The sequence below is a fragment of the Tiliqua scincoides genome, chromosome 7 (assembly GCF_035046505.1).
Source record: "Tiliqua scincoides isolate rTilSci1 chromosome 7, rTilSci1.hap2, whole genome shotgun sequence".
NCBI classification, from domain to species: Eukaryota; Metazoa; Chordata; class Lepidosauria; order Squamata; family Scincidae; genus Tiliqua; species Tiliqua scincoides.
In genome coordinates this window covers 65,831,465-65,855,790 of record NC_089827.1, presented here as the reverse complement: position 1 = coordinate 65,855,790, position 24,326 = coordinate 65,831,465, and the positions used below count along the sequence as shown (strand labels likewise).

The window sequence follows — 24,326 nt, the reverse complement described above, 5'->3', positions numbered from 1 at the left end:
AGGGGCTGCCTTGTTGCATGCAGGATGCCAAGGCAGCCATTTTGGCGCTACAGCAGTTCAGGGGCAATTGTCAGCTCAGAATTGGGCTGCCACAGTCTTGTAGATAACATACACACAGAACCCACAGAAACGCTATGAGAAGCCAAAAATGTCATGAGACCAAAAACCACATGCTTAATCAGCTCCATAGATTGGCCTGGATAATGCAAACTTTCCTGGTGCCTGACTTTGTGACTGGGAGGATTTTCCTCCTGCTCCAGTGAGTCTATGTTGCCTCATTTACAGTCAAACATGCTCTGTGTTCTAGTCTGGAGCAAGATGTTGCTTGAAACTCGGAGAAAGCAGCTGCTGCTGTCCTATTGTTTAATATGTCATCAGGCCTGTTCCACCAGAGACTGCCAGACAGGCAAACTACTGGAGGGGCAGCCTCTCCTTGCAGATTCACATGTGTTCCCTATTTCAGATCAGATTCTCATCATCTCTACCCCACCATTCTCTGTCAAATAAGGGACTTCCAAGTCTATTCCTCCAGGTTTGGGATCTCTCTTGACGTTTAAGACCTGCAAACAGTTTGATGTCATGAATCAACTGGAAGTTTACTATATCCCCTTTTATCCCCTATGAAGTTAGCACTCCGTAAATATTAACTATGCAGTACTAACAGTGGTGCTAATAGGGAGGTAATGACTCAAAAAAATAAGAGAGCAGAACCTGAGGCTCTTCGTTCCTTTCTGCTACAGAGCCAAGCAGGTAGACCAAGCCAGCCATTCAACTGGCTTACTGCAGTCTCAAAAGCTCCATAAGAAACAGGACGGGGCAATACATTTATTTATTTTTCCACATTATTACACCATCCTTCCTCCAAGGAGCTGAGGGTGGTTTCCATAGTTCCTTCCCTCCTTTTGTCCTTACAAAAACCCTGTCAGGTAGATGAGCTGAGGTTACATTAGTTTTTCAGCATCCAGTGCTAGAAGTACTAGAGAACTGGTTTTTTTCCTACTTCCAGCACACTAAGATCACGTTCATTTCTCACCTTCTAACATGCTTACCATGCTAGCTCTCTCCTGTGAGCTCTGTGCTAGAAAAAATGGCAGCCTCCATGAATACAGGCGTGCACCATTTAACGAGGAGGATACATTCTCTTATCCCCGTTGTTATGCGATTAGGTTGTTAAGTGAACATTAGCCCAATCTAGTGCCGTTGTTGTGTAAACAGACACTTCCTGCCAGACACTAGCTGGCTGCACAGGCTGCTGGAGACTGACTGCCTCTTCTTTATATTAAGAGCCTCTTTGTTGAGTAAACAGACACTCTGCCACAGGCTATGGGAGTGCCTCATTAAGAGCCTCTTTGTTGTGCTTTGACCACCGTCATATATGATCCATCATTAAGTGGAAGGTTGTAAAGTGGTGCAGGCCTGTAATAATATAGGGGTATTCAAGGACTGCTTTTTACTATCTTCGTTATGACTGTGATGGTTTTGAAACAAAGCCCCAGTAAAATAAACTTACCGGGCCCTTTTTTATTTTTATTTTTCTCTTTTTTCTTCTCTCTTCTATGCTCCAGACTTATATTTGTACTCCATAGTGTTAATTTCACCTTCAAGCAATACGAAAACACATGTAGTCTCGATCCAATGCCATCCGTTCTAGATACCCACTAAACTAGAATAAGGGGTGGAGCTGACTATTGGAGAGTCTGGAAATTATGCAAACTGAACTGGGTGACCTACTGCTGGAGCCTAGTAGTTCTGTTCTGAAGACCAGAACAAGATTCCTGGGTTTGAATTGTACTAATACATGTTAGTGCTTAATGGTGAAAAAGACCTGGGCTTCATTTCTACAAAAGCTTTCATCTACTTTCAGTGCACTTCAATTCTCCCAATGCATCCTGGGGGGTGGGTGAGTGGATGGACTGTGGTTTGCTAAGGAATCTGAGAGCTGTTAAAGGTTCCCTCAAGAAACTACAGTCTTCAGAATGCATAGCCTCCAGAATGCATTCGGGTGATAGAAGTGCATTTTCACAAAGAAGGGCAATTTTCACAATGGAGAGAGGTGAAAAGCGGTGTGCCCCAAGGATCTGTCCTGGGACCGGTGCTTTTCAACCTCTTCATAAATGACCTGGAGACAGGGGTGAGCAGTGAGGTGGCTAAGTTTGCAGACGACACCAAACTTTTCCAAGTGGTGAAGACCAGACGTGATTGTGAGGAGCTCCAGAAGGACCTCTCCAAACTGGCAGAATGGGCAGCAAAATGGCAGATGTGTTTCAATGTAAGTAAGTGTAAAGTCACGCACATTGGGGCAAAAAATCAAAACTTCACATATAGGCTGATGGGTTCTGAGCTGTCTGTGACAGTTCAGGAGAGAGATCTTGGGGTGGTGGTGGACAAGTCGATGAAAGTGTTGACCCAATGTGCGGTGGCAGTGAAGAATGCTCGGGATCATTAGAAAAGGTATTGAGAACAAAACAGCTAATATTATACTGCCGTTGTACAAATCGATGGAAAGGCCACACCTGGAGTATTGTGTCTAGTTCTGGTCACTACATCTCAACAAGGACATAGTGGAAATGGAAAAGGTACAAAAGCGAGCGACTAAGATGATTACTGGGCTGGAGCACCTTCCTTATGAGGAAAGGCTATGGCGTTTGGGCCTCTTCAGTCTAGAAAAGAGATGCCTGAGGGGGAACATGACTGAGGCATACAAAATTATGCATGGGAAGGATAAAGTGGATAGAGAGATGCTCTTTACACTCTCACTTAACACCAAAACCTGGGGACAGCCACTAAAATTAAGTGTTGGGAGGGTTACGATAGACAAAAAAAAATATTTCTTTACTCAGCATGTGGTTGGTCTGTGGAACTCCTTGCCACAGGATGTGGTGACGGCATCTGGCCTGGATGCCTTTAAAAGTGCATCCAGTGGGGCTGTTCTTATGTTCTTATTGGAAGTGGATTAAAACAGCAGTGGAAATGCAACCCTGAATACATTTGTTTTGTACTGTATGGTTTGTTTTGTCATGGCATGGTGCCCCTGGAGACCTGAGCCCCAGCGATTTTAGCCCCCCTTAGGTCTGATGGAGACTTAGAGCCCAATCCTGAGCTTGGCGCCAGTTTATCGCCAGCGTACACCATCGCAAACATGCCGTAAAGCACGTTTGCGAGGGTTAGCACCAACTGAGTACCAATGCCATGGGTGCTAGACATCCACTAAAGCATGCACCAGGTTCTAAACATCCATGAGCCTGCGCCAGGCCAGCATCGGGGGAGGCAGGCTGTCCACTGGGGGAGTTGCCCAGCCCACCGGGAAGCAGAGAAGTGAATGGGGTCGTGGGGCTAGGCAAGGAGGACACATTCAGGGGTGGGGGAGGGCTGGAGGGAAGAATGGTGGACAGAGGGAGCGGGGCGGGAGGAAGGCGGGACTGATGGAGCTTGGCTCCACTGGATCCTGACCCCCATGTCGGGTCTCATAGTCCAACACAGGACTCTCTGATTCTGCTCCAGCTCCAGAGCCCCCACAGAGTTGAGTAGCTCCATTGTGGGACTACTTCCCTTACTCAGGGTATTAGAAATAGGCTGTTGAATATTTGAATTGTCTGTACATCCATTCTGTAGGACAGGGGTGTCCAAAGTTTTTGGCAGGAGGGCCACATCATCTCTCTGACACTGTGTCGGGGGCCAGAGGGGAAAAAGAATTAATTTACATTTAAAATTTGAATAAATTTGCATAAGTTTACATAAATGAATATATTAAAGTTGAACTTCTATGAATCAATGAAGGTCTTGCAATAGCTCAAGGCCTATAAAAGGCCTTGCACAAAGCAAGACTGGCCTTTCCTTTGCTGCCACTACTGCATCACAGATGTGAAACAACAAGCAGTGGAGAGAGCCCTCAACCCACAGCTCACGTGAGATGTCAAACAATCGCCCTCACACTGAGAGCAGTTGCGTCGGGCCAGTGTGGGTTCCAACAAATCTCTGGAGGGCCAGAGGCTCATTGGAGACTGGGTGCTCCCTGAGGGCCGCATTGAGAGGCCTTGAGGGCCGCAAGTGGCCCCAGGCCGGGGTTTGGGCACCCCTGCTGTAAGACAACTGAACTTAGGACAGTATGGTTAACTTTACGCAAGTCTATGATATTTACTTAGGAGTATGTTCAACGTAGTGGGCTTTATTTCTGAATAAGAACGAATGCATCTATTAGGCTGTTAGGGATGAAATACAAAACAACCTCAAATCTCAGTGTGCCTAAAATTCACAGGTCAAGAGGCCAAGATGAATTTTGTAATCTCTTTGGCGTCCTAAGCCAATTTAAAATATTTGATTGAGGCTCAGGCCTGTTTGTTCAGACAGCTAAACAAACACACAGCTCTACATCCCTAAAAGGGCTATTGGCAGGAACAGAACAAATGCGTGGGCTGACCTGTCAGAAGAGCTATCTGATGGAAAACATGCTTTAAATGCTCCCAGCAAATGACAGAATTCTGGAAAATCTCAAAAAGGACGGTGAAAAGCATGGTTTCAAAGAGAAAAGATGCGAGGAAAAGGCTTTCAGACCACTTTGTTTTACATTTCATTATTTTGATGTGTGCACGTGAGTCATAAATCATTATTCTTTCATCATTCTAAGGAGAAAATAAAGCCATATTGGAATATGACTGGGAAAAACAGAGACTGAGGTTGAAATGGAATGGAAGACAACTAAAAGTTTCTACTGCAATGAAAGGTCCCCTTTAAATGTGGTGGTTCTGCATAGCAGGGTGGTTGGAACTGCCCAATCATTCAAAAAGAGCATCTAGTAACTGTTTAAGAACATAAGAACAGCCCCACTGGATCAGGCCATTGGCTCATCTAGTCCAGCTTCCTGTATCTCACAGCGGCCCACCAAATGCCCCAGGGAGCACACCAGATAACAAGAGACCTCATTCTGGTGCCCTCCTTTGCATCTGGTGTTCTGACATAGCCCATTTCTAAAATCAGGAGGTTGCACATACACATCATTGGCTTGTACCCCGTAATGGATTTTTCCTCCAGAAACTTGTCCAATCCCCTCTTAAAGGCATCCAGGCCAGACGCCATCACCACATCCTGCGGCAAGGAGTTCCACAGACCAACCACACGCTGAGTAAAGAAATATTTTCTCTTGTCTGTTCTAACTCTCCCAACACTCAATTTTAGTGGACGTCCCCTGGTTCTGGTGTTATGTGAGAGTGTAAAGAGCATCTCTCTATCCACTCTGTCCATCCCCTGCATAATTTTGTATGTCTCAATCATGTCCCCCCTCAAAATTTGGCTAGAGTAGGGGTGCCCAAACCCCGGCCCTGAGGCCAGTTGCAGCCCTCGAGGACTCCCAATGTGGCCCTCGGGGAGCCCCCCCGTCTCCAATGAGCCTCTGGCCCCTTTTACTGCTTACTGGTGTCTTCCTTTTGACTTTTTTTTTTTTTAGATTGTTAGCTCTTTAAGACATTGAACCATGTTCTTATTCCCAGGTGTGTCATGAATGAGGAGCATCACTTGGTGCTGCCTTGTGTCCACTGCTGCCATCACCTCTGCTGCCTTTGTCACAGTGCACTGAAAATAAAAGCCCCTTACCTATAAATAGGGGCCTGTAAATAAAACTGGAAGTCCTGCATTTCCTGGTTTGCAAAAATCACGCTATGGAACAGGGTCAAGAATTGGATGATCACTTCCTGCTCGGGCCAGTGGGAAATGGCTGAATGCACCTTGCGTTCATCATCATCAGCATCAATAATAATAATAAATAGAAATTCAACGCCTTTGGGGGGTGGTGGAAACAACTACCCCCATTGTCACTGGTGCACTTGAAGCAATCCCCAAAGCCCTTAAGAAATATCTGGACAGCATAAGTATAGCCACTAGCTGGAACAACTGCAATTGAGCCACACTGCTAGGAACATCAAACATTATATGGCGATATCTCACCAGTTCTTAAGCTCTTGGTTAGAGTTTGAACACTTTCGTTACTATGGGGCAACCCAATCCAATGCTTCCCAGCGCCCAGAATGCCCCAAATGGCAACTGCTGCATCCAGTGGGGCTGGGAAGCAGCGCAAGGTCTTCTCATCCTATGCTCCCTTACTCCGTGTAAGACCCGGACAGACCCATTGGGTCTCCTCAGATCTGCACTCACTACTGAGTGGGCGCAGAATTGAGGAGACCTGTGTTGGGTCTCCTGGGCTGGGAGGGAGGTCAGGATATGGTGGCAGGTGGCAACCCCTCAGCGCGGGGTTGCTCGGAGCCAGCACCAGCCTGGCGGTAAGTGTCTCAGGCATGCCTTACGGCACGTTTGCACACTGCACAGGCCTGAGAGCATCAGGTCCTTAATCCAGATCTGCTCATTGGGAGAAAGGTGAGGCAAAACTACCATTAAATAATTGGTTGGCAACCTTCAGTCTCGAAAGACTATGGTATAAGCCTACAGCATCCGGTATTCCCAGGTGGTCTCCCATCCAAGTACTAACCAGACCTGACCCTGCTTAGCTTCCAAGATCAGACAAGATCGGGCATGTGCAGGGTAACAGTTGCTGGGGGTCATTAAATAATTACATAAATTAAATAAATATACAGGGGAATGTTGTCAGTATTGTTGTCTTGTCAATGTTCATAGTATCTCATTCTCTTCTAGCCGAGGACCTGCCTTTTATATGTAAATCATTAATAGCTTTTCTGAAAGTCACAGGAAATCTTTTGATGGAACATTTAATCTTAATTTAATGCAGCTTCCAGCCTGGCAAGACTCCCAAATTAACAGATGTTTGTCCTTCCATGAACCTGCTCTGTCTCTCCTTTTATCTTCACGGAGCTCTGATGTGTCCGGTCTCTGATATGCCGCCTGTGGCTGTCCATTTCATACCCACTTCCACTTTATAATCAGCTTAAATATAAAGGCCAACTTAGGGGCTGGTTCATTCAGTCAAATTGTGAAGGAGGCTGTGGGGGCCGGGGGTAGGGATCGGATAGGATAGGATTGGGCCTTGAGATACCTCTGATGCTTTGGCTTTTTTTCAAAAAATTCAACAAATCTTTTTTATATCAGATCTCTATATATTTATGCTGAATGTATTTGTTGTGTAGATACTGAATCTGCAGTGTAAGAAGATTTGTAGCCCACACTCAGTGGCGTCGCTAGGAGTGTATGAGGGGTGTGGGCCGCACTGGGTTGTGCACATGGGGGGGTGACACCTCTCCTGGCCAACATTTTTTTAAAACTTGGTATTTTCAAATAATACCATCATGTTGTGTATCGTTTAATGTGTAATTTCATGCAGAATGCAAGGGAACAAACCGTGTTGAAATATCTCTATTCGATCAAAAGTTATAGACAAACTTTTGTATAGTGGGGGCAAGGCGATGGTCCATCACCACACCCATTGCCCAGGGCGCTGCCCCACCCACTGCATGGGAGGAGGTCCCTCATGGGGGTGACGCGCTGACCTCCTACATTCGGTGACATGAACCCTAGGGACTCCATTGCCCACTCCAAACATGCAGTACATTTGTGGGATATTACATCTGTAAGACAAAACCCACATACTCTCCAGTAAGTGCAGACACTGAAGACAATGTAATGGGACAATTTGAGTAGCTAGCAATGGGGACTGTGTTTATAGCCTACTTAATATAGTTAAAAGTTCCGTGTTGACTCTTACCTGCCTAGTTCACATTCACAGGTACTGCAAAACACAAGTTGTCATGTCTGATCACTTCTACAGATGCTACTGTGGTCTTGATTGTGCACTCCTGAGAGGAGAGTTTTTTTTCCCAAATGCCCCCCCCCCCCTCCACTGGTCTCTGTAATCTGGAAGTGGAAGGTATGGCTGGTCAAATCATGAAGAGACCTGATGCAGCTTGCAATAGTGGCAAATGGTGGGGGAGCTATGGGGTGGTAGATTGAGGGTTCCCTTCACCCCATGTCTACCACTGCATCCCTTCAGCCTGCTGCAGATGCAAACTACATTGACCCACACCATACTCGCTAGAAATGAGGAAGAATCAGCTCATCTGCTTTTCTGCCTGTGCACCCTCTTCACAGGGGTTTTAAAGGAAATGTGTTCCTTTAAACACCACACAAAGAAGAAGCACTTTGCTACCCCCTTGGTCTGTAATACCCACCCACCCTCCCACCCCCTGGTGAAGGCAACAGTGGCAAATCAGGGGCAGCATCAGGCACCAGTTGACTTGGCCTTGGACATGATGGCCTTGGGTGGGCTAGAAATCTCTTGAAAAAGAATAAATAAATACAGTAGCCTTCCCCCATATCCGGAGACTTTGTTTCCACAGTTTCAATTTTCCATGGTTCACAAATTCTCCAGTTGTGCTCATGACTCATCTGTTTTTGTTTCTTTGCCCTCCTGCCACTGTCTCCTTTGCTGCCTGCTTCCTCTCACTGCCTGCTTCCATTGCTGCTGCTGGAGGGGGTAGCATTTGCAGCCTTCCAATCCGCTTCCTGTTAGCACTTGACCTCCAAACCACTGCTGATTGTGCAAATTAGTGCCCCAGAATGCTTTGCAGCTTTCAGTTGCACCTTGACCAGAAAAAAAGACCCAGACTTTATTTCTCTATATTTACATATGCTTGCAAACTGCAGGAGCTGAGCTCTTTGCAGGATAATTAGCAGCTACAGTATCCAATTTTTCAGTGGCCTCGGGGCTTGAGGCAATTAGTTATCTGATCTTTCCATTGTCCTTTGGCAACCGACCAAAAATCAGGTTGCGACCCACCAATGGGTCCCAACCCAGTTTGGAAACCACTGGAGTAGACAATGCTGAGTTCAAACAAAAGAAACAGCCTCAGATGTTTGTCTTATTTCTTACTTATATGCACTTCTGTGGATCTCCAGTTCAATGAAATTGAGACCTTATAGGCAACAGCTTAAAGCCTGAATGTTACGGAGCACACTGTTGCCTGTTTGTTTCTTTCAATCTCCCAGCCATCACTCCCATCCCTTGTGTAAACTTGTGTATTGCTTTTAACTTGTAACTCCTTTGACGTTTCTTTACTACCGGCATTTTGTTGTTCTTAAGACTGTTGTTTTAGTTTTGATGTGATCGTGTTATTGTCCTTTTTGTAAGCCGTCCTGAAAACGTGTGAATGGAAGCTGCATACTCAGGTGCATGACTATATACATGTCCAAATGAATTAATAAAACATGAAGCAGCGTCACTGCAGTGAGCATTCAAAGGGGTATCAAATGAGGTCCCCACTTGTACCTCACAGAATGGCCCTGCTATGTAAATGTGGCTTCCCAATAATTCTGTAGCTACTTCCCAAAACCTGGACCAGGACCTTTTTGACTTTAAAAATTGGAGAACTTTTTTTTTTGTTCTATTCATCAGCCATCAAAGTCTGAATATTTTCTGAATTGACGTGGCATGGTTACTGGACCTTGAGGGCAAAATACGTGAAGGAATGTCTTCCACTAGAAGTAATTCTATCTTTGCACCGTGTGAGTAAGAGTGAGTCTGTGCTGGGAAGTGACATAAATTTCCACACAGAACATTTTTGTTGGTCTTGGAAGGAAATGAAAGCCTACTTGTTCTCTTCCATTCTTCTACCTTGAAGGTTAGGCCAGCATTTTAAGAGATTCGTGAGATTTAAAAAAAAAGAAAAATGTCTGCACTTTTTAGAAATACTTGTCCATCAGTTCCTGTGGCTTTCTTAGGGCTTTCTGTACAAACACAGCTATGAAGTTAGAGAAACATGCACTCTGACTACTTCCTTAGGGTGAAGATACACACACACGAAAAGTAGTGTGAGTCAATGGTTGGCAACCTTCAGTCTCGAAAGACTATGGCATAAGCCTACAGCACCCGGTATTCCCAGGCAGTCTCCCATCCAAATACTAACCAGGCCTGAGCCTGCTTAGCTTCTGAGATCATGGTATAAGCCTACAGCACCCGGTATTCCCAGGTGGTTTCCCATCCAAGTACTAACCAGGCCTGACCCTGCTTAGCTGCCGAGATCATGGTATAAGCCTGCAGCACCTGATATTCCCAGGCGGTCTCCCATCCAAGTACTAACCAGGCCTGACCCTGCTTAGCTTCCAAGATCATGGTATAAGCCTACAGCACCTGATATTCCCAGGCGGTCTCCCATCCAAGTACTAACCAGGCCTAATGCTGCTTAGCTTCCAAGATCAGACAAGATCGGGCATCTGCAGGGTGAGTCAAGATATTTTATAAGATGCTAATCTCAGGCTGCAAATCTAACCACACTTTCCTGAGAGCAAGCCCCATTGAACAAAATAGGACTTACTTCTAAGCAGACCTGGTTAGGATTGTGCCCTCAGTCTTTCATTTCTGCCCCCTCAATTCATTAGCACAGTGGTTCCCAATCTGTGAGGTGTGACTACCAAGGGTTGGTGCAGTAAACACCCATCCAGCAGTGAACACCCAAAGCGATGCTGAAAATGGCTGTAAGAGGCTTGGCCTGGCCAGCAGAGCTCCATATGCAAGGTGTCTGCTGCACAAAAAACCCACTCAAGCACCCTGAGCCTCTTATCTCTGTTTTCAGTGTTGCATCATCATCTTGAACCAGGAAGTAAGTGGCGGTGATATCACTGTGTAATACAGCAGTCTCTATAGTGGCTTCCCTGGTGTGGACAGCGCTTACCGTTCCGCAGGGGAGCCTTGATGAAGCACCTCCGTTGGACCCCGTTCCCCTTGCATTCAGCCGCTTCTGGCCTCCGATGCCCCAGCAGGCTTTTCCTTAGGCCCCACTTCTAATAGTGTGATGGTGCAGGGTGATGACTACATCTGTATTTTTGCTTTTTTCTCTGATGTCTGCTTTCCACTAATCAGCATGGGAGAATCAGCCTGCCTAACTACTTGCTACATTCCCCCCCCCCCCTTTCTTTCTGGTTATATCTCTTGGAGGCTTTTTGTGATTTGAACCCTGACCACACGGTCTCTTTGGTAATCTGATCCTGCAATCTTTCATTCCTATCATCTCCATTTGAGAAGTCAACACCTGCTGATCTGACATCAGCCAGAAAAAGAAGGTCATGACCCAACTCAAAAACAGCTTTTTAATGTTTATGTCAAAATGAGAGAGTAAAATAAAAGATGGTGCCTCACTTGGGGTGGCAGCCACAGTAATTTTTGAATTCAGCTGAAAAAGTGAACAGTACTATGAACTTGTTATGCTGGAACTTCACCAGAATCATTATTATCATTAATAGTATTTATATACCGCTTTTCCACTAAAAGTTCACAAAGCGGTTTACAGAGAAAAATCAAATAACTAAATGGCTCCCTGTCGCAAAAGGGCTCACAATCTAAAAAGATGCAAAAGAACACCAGCAGACAGCCACTAGAACAGACAGTGCTGGGGTGAGATGGGCCAGTTACTCTCCCCCTGCTAAAAAAAGGAGCACCCACTTGAAAAAAGTGCCTCTTACCCAATTAGCAGGGGTAAAGAGAAGTAAACCAGAAGTAAAGCGGGGTAAACCATTAGTTCTCGGGAATGCTGTGGACTCTTGGAAACTTATCAATAGTTCCTCAGTGAGGACGTTTAGCAATGGCAGACAAGCTTCTTTGAAATTCAGCTTGCCTGTTGGCGTGGATCAGACCTTGTGAGCAACACAAGGGAGCACTGGATGTGCCGACATAGGGGCACTCATAACGTATGCAGAGCAAAAGGAATGACTGCCACTGTGTTTACTCCAGAACCCTTCCCAGAATTCTCCGCACCAAGCAAAGGTTCATCACTAGACAATCAGCAATGCAGAAAGGGTTCCCTAAAGCTGCACTGTTTGGGACCTTTGATATTGAGAACCTAACCACTTGGGCAGCCCAATCCTAATTAAACTCCGTGCAGCAATGCACCGGTTCCAGCATGGCCTCCACTGCATCTTGCAGGGGAATTTTGACTGCAGGAGGTCTCCTTGGAGTAAAGGGAAAGCAGCTGCAATGGGTCAACTTGGTCCTGTGCCAGCAATATTGCTGGTGCAAGTCCTTGTTGATCTGTGCAAGTGGATCAGGCCCAGGAAAGGGGTTTGGATATAGCATGCACCAGCACCACTGATCCCACCACCCCCCTTGGCCCATCCCACACCTCATCTCCTCCCCATTCCACACACCCCCTGCCCTTTCCCAACCTCCTCCCACCCCTACGCTGAATGTATCTAGTCCAATGGGTGTCCAATGTATCTAGTCCAATGGGATCCACGGGTACATGTGAGAATGCTCCGGCCTCCCCGCCAGCATGGCAGCTCTCTGCACTATCACAAGGTGCTTTATGCCACTTTTGCAACAGCGCTGCTGACGGAGCACACATCTTTTAGTCAGGCACATCTTTTAGTCTGGATTGTGCCATTACTTGTGGGGGGGAGGGTATTCTTATTTCAATGGGAGTCACTTTCAAGTAGACATTGTTATTCTCATTGACATCTGATAGCTGCATTTTGGCAAGACATTTGTAACCAAGACAACAATATAAAGCAGTGATTTTCAATCTTTTTTTGTCTCACAGCACACTGACAAGGTACTAAAATTGTCAAGGCGCACCATCAGTTTTTTTTACAATTGACAGGGCACACCGTGGGGTTGGTGGGGGGTTCACATCCCCCAGTGGCTAACAAATAACTCTTCCTCAAACTCCTGAGGCACAACTGCAGACCATTCGTGGCAGCGTGCCATGTCACAGTGGTTGAAAATGACTGATATAAAGTTATGCAATGAGAAAGAAAGAAAGAAAGAAAGAAAGAAAGAAAGAAAGAAAGAAAGAAAGAAAGAAAGAAAGAATCCTTCCCATATAAACAATTAAACATGCACGAGAGTAGTCCAAACAATCTAACTCCCCACATATTCTGTGCCCCAACTCTTCTGCTTCATAAAATCTTATGATTGTGTCTAAGTCCCTCCAGCAGTGATTGAGTGGTTTTCTTTTTTAATGGAGGTGGTTTTCAGATGGCCTGTAATTGCTTTTCCATTTAAAGGCCCTACGGTTTGCTGGAAACACATTCATCTAACTTCCACCAGCAAGAAAATGCTAGCCAAGCAGCAAAGTACTGGCAAATGCCTTCACCAACAAGCAATCGTTATTGTTCCAGACTTAATTCAATTACTCCCCCCCCCCCCCACAAAGTATCTTAATGAACTGAAGCAATGCAAGACAACTCAAGGCAAAACAGTGAGATGTGCTGGCAGTCTTTGGGAGAAAAATATGAGATCACCTAGACAGACAGATTGTTGTCTTTATAATCTGACAAACGGAATCCTATCCAAGGACTGACGTCTTGGAAGAAGAAAAGCGAACGCGCAAATGGCGCACTCTGGTTCTGTGGACCTGCTTGTGTAAAACAGCATAAGAAGAGACACACAGAAGAGAAGGTATGAAGAGGAATGTGCGCATGACAAAAGAGAACAAAAACTGGTCTCTTCCAAATAACACCCGGATCTAGACCCTGAAATAGCCTTCACTGCGCACATGGAATTCCTTCCTTCTTTGTAATGGTTTCCCCATTCATTGCAGAGGAAGAGGCTGTTGTACATCTCCAAAAGGATAAGCGCATGGAAGCATGAGTTCAATGTGCATGTCAGAAGTCCTGTGCTGGCAGCAAAACACTGAAAGTTGGGAGGAGGGGAGGAGAGTATTTTTTTTTCTTCTTCTCCAGACAGGCTCAGAACTGGGCTAATTCCCCTGACTTGGAAAAAAAGCTCATTCCTTTCAAATCCAATTCTGAACCTCTTTCCGGTTCCATTGCACTCCTGATGATGTCACTGGATGTGTGACAGGGCCCAGACCTGCCCTGGATCCCTCAAAATCTCCTCCACTGCAATCATCTGCCTCCCTTTCCCCAATCTCTGCCCTTGCCTTTCTTGCTACTCCAATGGTAGAGGAGGGAGGTTCATGTCCACTGTCCCCTCTCTGGTGCCTAGCAGACTTTGATGGCTATATTCCAGGTGCAGGACTTGCTGAAAAATGCTGGCTTCCTCCACTGCTGGAGCAGCCAGAAAAGGCAACACATGGATGCATAGGAGGCGTGATAGTGGTGTCTCAATGGGTGGAAGGCAGGGGTAGAGGAAGGAAGCTGGAATTCCTTTTAGGTTCAGATGCAAAGGACCTTCAGGGCCATAATGTTGGCTGGTACTGAGGCGAGACTTACAAGCCCAGCTGGATTCGTATTCTGTGTTCAGATAATGCTTGGATCCATCAGTAGTAGAAACAGGAAGTTGAGGGCAATTGAAGCTGAGCTTGTAGCATCACAACCTTGCAGGCAGGATTTCAATGGGGAAAAGTGGCAGTACAAAAATACTGGGAAATCCCGGATTAGGATGGCAGAACATGTGCAGGCAGAGAACTAAATGAGTGAGTGATCATGGGTGCCCTGAAACTTGGAGGGCAAAAATAGTGGCAAGAAGGAGAGACTGGAAGGATGGCAAGAAGGAGAGATGAAAGAAAATATTTCTTTACCCAGCATACAATTAATCTGTGGAACTCCTTGCCACAGGATGTGATGATGATGTCTGGCCTAAGTGCCTTTTAAAGGGGATTGGAGAAACTTGTGGAGGAAAAGCCCATCACAGGTTCCAAACCATGGTTTGCTTTTAGACGTAGGCTATCTCAGAATGCCGGGTGCAAGGGACTGACAACATGGTGCAGGTATCTTGTTGTGTGCTCCTTGAGGCATCGGGTAGTCCACTGTGAAATACAGGAAGCTGGACTAGATGGGCTTTGGCCTGATCCAGCAGGGCTGTTCTTATGTTCTGCCTCCAAGCAAATGTTCTTTTCAAAGCATGAAGCGGCTGCTTCCTGACTCCAAGCTGAAGCCAGTAATGACAAGAGTCAATCTAAATCTAAAACACGACTGCCCCTTGGCTTCCACACAGCAGCTGGTAAAAATATAACCTAATTTCTTTTGCAGGGTGAATTACCCCAAGTTTCCACTCTATTATGCCGAAAACAGCCAATGCTGTGCATTTTCTGATGGTTTGGCTAAAACAGCGCTTTTACACATTCATCTTTGCAATTGGCTTTCGCCACAGCAAAGAAAGAGAGGGTGATTACAGAGCCACAAATGCGCAGCCCTTAGGAACGTTGACGGCACATGGCTGGATATAGACATCCATTGTGCATATGTCATGGAGTTACAGCAGCCAGCAAAGGGTTGCAAACGATTCTGGTCTTTGTAAATGGTACGCTTGCATTTCCCTTTCTGGCAGCTTCTTATGTCCTACCTCCACATCAAATCAGGGACTGGTTCTGGGTTGTAATGTGAGCTCGGTAGTATCACTAGGAATTGAGTCACCTAGTGCTGGAGGCGAGTGCATCCCCCTATGATGGACCTCCTGCCATGCAGTGGGCAGGGCAATGCCTGGGCAGTGGGCATGGGGAATTACCATTGCCCTGCCCCCCCATAGGTTTTGTGGCTATAACTTTTGACAGAATAGAGATATTTCACTTTGTTTCATGGCATTTTGCATGAAATCACACATCGATTAATATATAACGTGATGGTATTATTTGAAAATACCAAGATTTAAAATTTTTTGGCCAGTAGTGGTGTCACCTCTGTCACCCATGTGCCCCGCATCTCTCTAGTGACACCACGATGGGTGCAATCCTAACCCACTTTCCAGCGCCGACATAAGGGCAATGCGGCTCCTAGGTAAGGAAACATGCATTCAGTTACTTTGAGGAGTGTTCCGTGAGTGACCCGCAACTGCAGGATGCAGCACACGTCCCCTTGGCACAGCTGTGCCAGTGCTGGAAAGTGGGTTAGGATTTGGGCTTATGTGAACTAACTCCGACATAGTGTTTAAATGGGTGGAATGACTCCTTATGAGCATATACCAGTGGTTCCCAAACTTACCATGATCATGGCACCCTACTTTCGTGGAGGCTTCTTCTTCCTGAATCTCCCAGGTGCCACCATCTTGAATCCAAGATTGTGGTGCTTAGGAGAACTGGGAAGAGGAGGATGCTGGGGGCACCTGGTGGACCCCTGTTAGTTCACCATACACCCTCAGGCAAGATGTGCAGATCCAAAATGGCGGTGCCTGGGAGAGCTGGGAAGAAGAGGTTGCCATGAAAGAAGGGGGCTGTGACCACAGTATGTTTGGGAACTGCTGCCATGGGCAGCCTACTGGGGAGAGGGGTAAATAAAACACATTTTATTTATTATAGTAGTATTTTAACTTACCTCCTACTGGCTGTCCCATTCCCCGCCCCCCCACCATTGGATGCAACACATGCTCCACCAGTCTGGCTGCATCAGCACCAGTGGTGGGGGGATAGGATTGGGCAGTCATGGTCAAAAAGAAAGTGACACGACATAAATGAGAGCTTTGGTGTGAATGCCTGTATCTCTATGGGACATGACTGTTTTTGGCTGGGTGGGCCTCATCTGATTCGACTTAGCCATAGAAAAGAAGGCAGTCTCCTTGGCTTTTTTGTCTCCCTGTTAGCCAATTTACAGCCCAAGCCTAACCTGGATTGTCAGCCCCATTGACTCTAATAGGGCTTACTTCTGAGTAGACAGGCATAGGATTGGGCTGTTACTGGGTTAGGGAGAAAATAGGAGGCTGAGCAAGAGTCATAGAGACTGAATGTGAGGGGGACATAATGATTTGGGGGAGGAAGGGAGCCTCTTCCCTCCATTATGGCTAAGATGGGGACAAAAGTTGGTTTTGGTTCATAGACTTTCTCAGTTTTTTAAATCTCTCAGCCGAGATCACTACGTCAAGAATTATTTCTTACAGCAGTAGTTCTCAGACTGGCGGGTCGTGACCCACCAGGGAAGTGGAAGAAGGCCATTCCCCCTTAAGGGGAATGGCCAATAAATCGACAGCACGATCACACTGCGGCTGGACAAAGAAGGGGTTTTGTAAACTTATCTGGGCATTTCTATGGCTTTCCGGAGGGTCTGGGGAATCTGTGGCCCCCTCTACTGCCATCCTCACCCCTCCAATGTACTGTAAAAAAGAAAGGAAAAAAAAAACACACTTCCGGTTTGACAATAAACCATTTATTTTTTCTTTTTACAATAATTTGGGAGGGGGTCACAGTTCCTCGGACCATCTGAAGAGCTATAGCGACTCCCAAGTAAGTTTCAAAAAAAGAAAAAAAAAACACCCTTTCCTTCCTGGCAGCAGTGCAATCATGGCGATTGTGTTGCTGTCTCTCCCCTCCCCTGTGAACACCATTCCTCAAACTCTCCCTGAGAATCCGAGAACCACCGTCTTCCAGAATTTTAAGAATGTGAACTTTACCCATCATGTAAAACCAATCTGGAGACCAACAGTGTATCCCACAGGGCAATACTGCACGGGGGTCTGCTTTCCTTGACTTTTGACAGAGCTGCATTTGAACTAGTAACCCACAGTCTGCACAGGGACATTGCAATTCCTCGGAGCTGTCTCGCCTCCAAAGCGGTTAACCTTGGACGCAATCTGATGTCGCAAGGAATTGCAAAATCTGGGTATTCCAAAACCAGGAGGAACGCTTTACAGGCCTTTTCTTTCATATGGCTCCATGCAGATCCCCCTGCCTGTGATCTTTGTGTTCTTGCCAGCCCATTCTTTAGATTTGCTTTAGCAGTTCACATTAGGATCATCCCCCAAGCTTATCATTAAAAGCAGGCAGCACTGAATGATTTTCAACCAAGTTTTTTTTTTTTTTTAATGAAACGTTTTATACAATCAAAACCGAAAAACCACAATCTGACCCAGTTTTGTCGAAAAGCAAAACTGGCTTGATTTAAAGTGGGTTACACTCTGGGAGGCCGATGTATAGAAAGCGCTGGGAGGTGATGGGGAGGATTCTCTCCATTTGAACCTTATGTTTCTATGAATGCTTTGGGCCAATTACATTAGCAGACACGACTTCTTCTTGCCATCTGAATTATAGTAAGTACTGCTCAAAATGCAGTTTAGATTTGATGGGTGGCCGTTTTGCATGATCAAGGAGCACAAATTACTACCAGAGATCTGTGCTGCTGGTGCCAGTGGCATAGCTAGAGGGGGTGCAAAGCATTAAGTTTTGCAGGGAGCCTCATTGCAATGTGCAAGAGGCCCCTCCCCCTCGTCTTCTGAGCCATTTCAGGCAGGGGGAGCAAAACAGAGGCAGCCTGTTTTGCTCCCCCCCGCCTGGAATGGCTCTGGAGGGGGGAAGGGGCTGCTTGCATGCCACAAGGAGATTCCCTGCAAAATGTAGTGCTTTGCACACTCTCTAGCATGCCACTGGCTGGTGCTTTTAGCTAATGATGCCATGACTTGAACCTATAGTTTCTATGTCCAAACCATGTACTTTCCCACTGAGTTGACACCTTCTCTTCTCACCTCTGGTTGAAAACTTTGGTCACAAGCTGCTACCCCCCCATGGGCAAAATACAAAATAATGCTTTTATATTGCTCGAATTTCCACTGATAAGTGCACTGTTGTCTGTTTATTTTTCACATTTCTGTACCACCCTTCCTTGAAGGAGCTTGGGTGGTGTACAAAGTTCCTACCCTCCTTTCGTGCTCACAACAACCCTGTGAGGTAGGTTAGCCTGAGAAATCATGACTGGCCCAAAGTCACCCAGGAAGTTTCATGGCTGAGTGGGGATTTGAACCTGAATCTTCCAGGTCTCTAAGTCCAGCTGCAGAACCACTACACCTTCCCGGGCTCCACTTAACCGTGCATGTGTTCTCATGGACTTCCAATGATATCTGAAGGGGGTAAGGACTATAGTTCTTTTCCCTTTTACAAGACAGCAATTGCCATATGCTGAAACAAAGTATTTGTTATCAGCTGTATTTGAACACTGGGATGAAAGATACAGCTCCCAACATCCTAATATAGGCCAGCTGGCTGAGAGGCCTGCGGAGATTTTATATGAATTAGATGAGAGAGAGATGGGAAGATGTATTTTGAATCCCGGAGACACAAAACAGACCCGCTCAGGGTTATCGAGCAAATTAAAAGAAGGTCTGCCTCGAATGTATGAGGAATGCCATCTCATTACAAACATGAGAGCTCTGTTTTGCAGCTGGACCTAAACAGCAACCTCTCGCTGCCTTGCAGAAACACAGGCGGGAATCGAAGACTCAGCAGTGTCCCCACTGACGTTTACAGCTCCATCTGATCTGTGGAAAGAGTGGAAAATCCAACGGTGGGTCCGCCTGGCTCCCCTGGCTCCAAGACAGGGAGAGAAAGAGAGAAAGAGACAACACAAGCGCCCCCTCACTTTCAAAGGGGTAAATAGCAGCAGGCAGGTTTGGGGGGTTGCTTTTTCTTTCACATTTTCATCATGCGAATGTCCTCAGGCTTGGCAAAGAGGCCGAAATGGGCTGCAAGGGAAGACTGTTTCACTTCTCTCGGAAGCTAAGCAGGGTCAGGCCTGGTTAGTACTTGGATGGGAGACCACCTGGGAATACCGGGTGCTGTAGGCTTATACCAGAGTCTTTTGAGACTGATGGTTGCCAACCATTCCCTTCTCCCTAAATCAGGTAGCTGCCTGTGAAATAACGGAGAGACTGTTTCTACCCGACTTCAGTGCCCGCAGCATTTATTGTACTGCTGCTCTGATCCCAATGCTGGTTGAGATTTGCAGGGCTGAGGAAGACTCATGAGCCTTTTCCAGGGTTCGGGGCTGAAGATCCTGACTATGTGCAGGAGGCAGCTCCCAACCTGCATGCAGTCATGGAAATATTTATTTTTCACATTTTTATATTGTCCTTCCCCCAAGGAGCTCAGGGTGGTGTATATGGGTCATTCTACCCTTTAGTCCTACAACAGCCCTGTGAGGTAGGTGAGGCTGAGAGAAAGTGACTGGCCCAAGTTCACCCAGGAAGCTTCGTGGCTGAGGGGGTATTTCAACCTGGATCTTCCAGGTCTAAGTTCATTTCCCAAACTCTCATGTGAAGAAGGAATATATAAAGAAAGGCAGGCCGGCCCCCCACGCACAGGGAACTCACTAGAGATGTTGAGATGAATGGGGGGGTGGTGGAGCTTGCTGCAGTGATCTCATCCTCCTTAAACACATGCTCTTTATCTCCATGCTGAATCCCTAGAAAGGGTTATACTACAGCATGGTGCCAAGCTTGCACAACTGCTGCCTGGCTTGGCTCACCAAGCTGTAATGGTGGTCACCTTCCTAAACCAGTCCTCATTTCCCAGCTCCACACCCCCAGAGCGGGTACCTGGCTTTTTGGCTGGGGAAAGTCGGCATACAACTCTCCTAAATGAATGAATGAATGAACAGTACTCTGATTGCCTAAAAAAAAAGGTGCTAGATAAATGATGTATCGTTATTGTTGACAATGGTTCTCCACAAATAAGCCAGCCTGGATTTAGTTATGGCTCACGCTCTTTACAGGCTGCAATAGGCTGGATACCCGTAAAAGTTTCTTCTGTGCCTTATTGAATTTCTGTTTGTCCCAGAAGGAGTTTCTGTAAAGCTGACTGTATCACTGGCGTAGCTAGAGGGGGGGCTGGGCACTAAGTTTTGCAGGGAGCCTCCTTGCAGTGTGCAAGCAGACCCTTCCCCTCCCCTTGGGAGCCATTCACCGCCCCCCCCCCCCGCCCAAATGGCTCAAAAGGGGAGGAGAGGAGCCACTTGCACTCTGCAGGGACGCTGCCTGTAAAACTTAGTGCCCCGCCCCCCTCTAGCTATGCCAGTGGACTGTAAGTATAATCTCTCTCTCTCTCTCTCTCTCTCTCTCTCTCTCTCCCTTCTTCTATTCCTGAAACAGTTATCCTGTTTTGTTCGGCAAATGTTGCTTGCTTATGAAAAATCTCAAAACTGGGAGACAGGAAGAGCGAGAGAAATAAGCTTTCAAGAGCAATCATGTGTGTCTGCTGGAATAGCAAATTCTGGCCTTGCTATGGACCTCGGTACATTATTATTATTATATGCCTCCATTTGTAAACTTAAATCGAAAGCAGTTTATCAGACCAGAACGATTTCGATGAGCTCAATGACTCTCTTCGACATAGCGGTTCTAAGTTAAACAGTCTCCATAAATCCTGGCAGCTGACATATTGTGTCTGATGCAATTCTATATGACAGAGGAAAGATGGCACACAAGATTCTGATCTTTGCAGTTGCGAAGAAATAAATCAGATGTAATGGTGTATTTTTCTACAAATCAGGAGGAAAAGAGTTCCTCTGGGTGGTAAGTCAAAGAATGTCTGTTACTATGCACAGCACATGCCAGGACCCAGTAATGAGACATCTGTCATGAATGTGAACGGTTCTCTTCCTGTTTCAGGCATGTGTAAGAAATATTACAAATTAATAGGGACTTATGTCTGAGCTGAGCCAAAGCACAAAACTATTGACCAGATAAATGATCAGGGTGTATTTCAAAAATATAAAGCTCCTCTTCCTTAATCTCGATCCATTCAATTAGTTCTGGAAAATAAATACTAATGCTTTTCATTGTTGTTGCACATTTTTCAGGACATTAAAATGTTTCACATGCCTTAGCTTCCTAATCCTTACGACAATCCTGCAAAGCAGACTGGCTTTATAAATCCTGTATTACTGATGTTGGAGGCTGATGGCCTAATGCTTAGTATTGCGGTGGAACACATACTCCATTGGTGCAAACTGTCACAGAATGTGCCAGAAAGCACTTTGTGACAATGAACCTACAAGCTGGGTAGATCAGGCCCAGGAGGGGGGAGGATTGGCAGTGGCCACACCTGCCAAATCCTGTCGTTGTACCCTCGCCTTTCCAGTTCAATGCAGTCTTGTGCCAGCAATCTAGCTGGTGTAGGTCTGAATTGTCATATAGTGGCTGCTGGAGCTTACCTGAGGGCAGGGGGACAAATGTCCCCTTACAATGAGGAGACCTCCAGCAGTCGAAAATCCATCATGGGACACAGCGGCAGACACACCGGTGCCCCACACATGTATTTAGATAGAAGTGGGCAATCTGATAGGCTTCATGGGTAAGCAGGGATTTCTGAGTCTGACACAACACCAGGTGGTTCTCAGGGAGACAAGAAAATCTTAGTTACCTTCACAGTACTGCATTGGATTATGATCTCCATGACAGGGAACATATTTGCTTTTTGTTTTAAAGGTAGTCATTGCAAACCAAACTGCCTTGTACAGAACAAATCTGTTCTGGTCAATCAAAATGTACTTTAAAAACTGGACACCTCTCTATTTCTGCTGCAAAAATCTGACCCTATGAGTAGCATATGTACAATGGCAGAACAAAAAAGTAATGAGTTATGTCCTCGCTACATACAGAGACCTGAATGAATGAGTGGAATGTTGGCAGATTTGCCACCCCCTAATAGTAGGAAGGCATTGTCTGAAACTATAACCATAGGATGCTTTTCTCCAAGTCAAGAATGTCAGGTCTCAAAGGTTTGCTTGTCCAGCATGATAAATCCAGCGCTGAGCAAAATGTATTCACTGAGAACCTATTAAGTGAATATCTGGGATTTTCAACAGAGGTTGGTGGTGGTGTTTTGTTTTCCCCTTTTCCCTTTAAATGAGAAATGCCACACTTCCGCTCTTCAGGGCCTCTCCTGCTGCTCTCCCTGACAGTTGGGTCCTGCCAGCTGCCATTTTTTAAACAGGGAATGTGATGGGGAACAACATTAGGACTGTCTGTGTAGGCTCAGGTGGGAGAAAGGCAAAGATGGTTGGGTAGGAGGGATTACTAAGCCTATATGGTATGTGACTTGGAAGTACTAGGGCATTTGCACCCGGATTTATTGTGTCCTGGTCAAAAGCATCCTGATCACTGGTGTCCGTAGACAAATGCGTTACACAAGTACAGGGGGTGAGTAGGACTGGGCCATGCACTGGCGTTCCTGGGGAGTCAGGAAGGAGCAAACGCCCTGGGATGTAGGGCCTGTAGGGCCTGTGGGGGGTGGCACTATTGCCCATGCCCTTCCGCTGCTGCCACTGGCCCTCCAGAGCCCTTCTGAGGACCAGGGAGGCCTCGCACGGCGCTTCTAGTCTTCCGAGGTCTCCGGAGGGCTGTTATACATCATGTTTTCTGACAAAAACCAGAATTCATATTTAAAGGCCCTCCAGAAGCCTCAGAAGGCTTTCAGGGGGTTAGAGGATGCTGCATGAGACTTCGGACACAACTGGTGTGGGGGGCAGCAGTCGGGGGGGGCATTCCGCAGCTCTGGCCCTGGGCGGCACATGGGCCAGGATCACAATTGGGGCCAGCAGTGATATTTGACTGTGCTGCCAGTCTGCCCCCTTTTAGGAGGGGAAGGTGATCATACACACGTTTCAAGTTGCAGGTTGTCTCCTGATTACAGCACACACACCCCTCCATGCGACTGTTCATGTCAAACAGAAGACGCACAGACTGGGAAGACTGCTTGCAGTGATCTTAGTAAGGAAAGGGGAATGGAAGCTGCCCACTTGTTTGCCCATCTGCCCTCCAAAGGAGGGGTCTGTGTGCGAGCCGAGGTGGCAGTGGGTGGTGGATTCAGGTGGTGCAGGGACACAGACTATCCCTGGTCACACCACACACCTTTCTGCACTCAGTATACACCAGGCCAGGCAACAGTATGATGGTATCAAGCAGGCCCTAGGTCCAACACAGAAGAGAATTGCCCCTCTGAAGTCTGCCACAGGCGAGGTCATCCAGGATCGGACGCAGCAGATGGAACGCTGGGTGCAGCACTACACTGAGCTATATTCCAGAGAAAATGTAGTCACCGAAGAAGCGCTGAACAACATTGAGTGCCTGCCTGTGTTGGAGGAGCTTGACAGTGAACCAACCCTAGAAGAACTTCACGTGGCCCTGGACTCCCTCGCCTCTGGCAAGGCACCTGGGAAAGACAGCATCCCTGCTGAGGTGCTAAAGTGCTGCAAAGAGATCATCGCCACTGAGCTGCATGAAATCCTCTGTCTCTGCTGGAGAGAAGGTGGAGTACCTCCTCTCCAGGAGGAGTACCTCAGGACATGAGGGATGCAAACATCATCACACTGTACAAGAACAAAGGTGACAGGCAACTGCAATAACTACCGCGGCATCTCACTCCTTAGCGTTGTAGGAAAGCTGTTTGCCCGAGTTGCACTAAAGAGGCTCCAGGTACTTGCAGAGAGCGTCTATCCAGAATCGCAGTGCAGATTCTGAGCCAACAGGTCCACCACTGATATGGTATTCTCCCTTAGACAACTGCAGGAGAAATGCAGGGAACAATGACAGCCACTCTTTATAGCCTTCATAGATCTCACGAAGGCTTTCGACCTGGTCAGCAGGGATGGCCTCTTCAAGATTCTCCCCAAGATCGGATGTCCACCCAGGCTCCTCAGCATCATCAGGTCTTTCCACAAGGACATGAAGGGCATTGTAGTCTTTGATGGCTCCACATCAGAACCCTTTGACATCCAAAGCA

At 46.6% G+C, this 24,326-nt stretch overlaps 1 pseudogene; it reads right to left on the bottom strand.

Annotated features, from left to right (window-relative positions):
- Window positions 1-6,426: 6,426 nt before the first annotated feature.
- Window positions 6,427-6,543, bottom strand: LOC136658236 (5S ribosomal RNA; annotated as a pseudogene).
- Between the last annotated feature and the right edge of the window lie 17,783 nt (window positions 6,544-24,326).